Source organism: Penaeus monodon, chromosome 32 (assembly GCF_015228065.2).
Source record: "Penaeus monodon isolate SGIC_2016 chromosome 32, NSTDA_Pmon_1, whole genome shotgun sequence".
Lineage (NCBI taxonomy): Eukaryota > Metazoa > Arthropoda > Malacostraca > Decapoda > Penaeidae > Penaeus > Penaeus monodon.
The window spans coordinates 13,700,691-13,701,434 of NC_051417.1; the positions used below are offsets into that span (position 1 = coordinate 13,700,691).

Sequence of the window (744 nt, forward strand, 5' to 3'; positions counted from 1 at the left end):
TATCTATAGATAGGTGATGACTAATCTCTCATTACCTTCATCTTCCCAATGCGTAATGAATATATTTTTAAATCGTATGACCTCTCTTAAATAAACCTCATTACGCTATGGAAACACAGGTGTTTTACTGTAAAATATGTGTAACAAAGGAGCAGACAGGTGTGTGGATTAATCTTCTGAAAATCTTGAAAAAAACATCTACTCCATTATTATTTTTATTGTTTTGATTCTCTGCGGCAAATTTTGTCATTTGTAAGTCTGTCAGTTAGTTACGTATCACATTTGTATTAATCTATATTGATTATTATGGGCAACCGACATACATCTGTTCACAGGTCAACATATGATTTATGTGCCTTATAAACTTCGTCCTTATCTCTCGTATGTGTCATCCGCTCCTCAGCCTTCCCTTGTCCGCACAGTCAATTAGGACCGACATTCAACTACGTATCCTCACACTGTTCTTTCGATTCTTCATCACATGACAGGCCCCACGTGCTAGATCGCATATAAAAAAGTTTTATTCACCAGCATTCGCTCACAATCATTCACCATCGCTCTTTCTTTAGCCCGGCCCGGCTTGCTTACACACGTTTTTCAGCGTGTCATGTGTAGTAACTTGGCGTGATATAATCGATCAGTAGCACGGTGACAGCCACGAGTCACGTGCCAAGGAACGGGCGATGGACGTGACATACAACGGGCAATGACTTGTCAGATAGAGATGAATGTGGTCGGACAATC

General features: G+C 40.2%; 1 protein-coding gene across 1 annotated transcript in view; it reads right to left on the bottom strand.

The window, feature by feature from the left end:
• LOC119593508 (putative L-aspartate dehydrogenase) overlaps nucleotides 1-744 on the bottom strand; it is a gene marked incomplete in the record, with an annotated part of 5,692 nt that overhangs the window by 3,799 nt on the left and 1,149 nt on the right.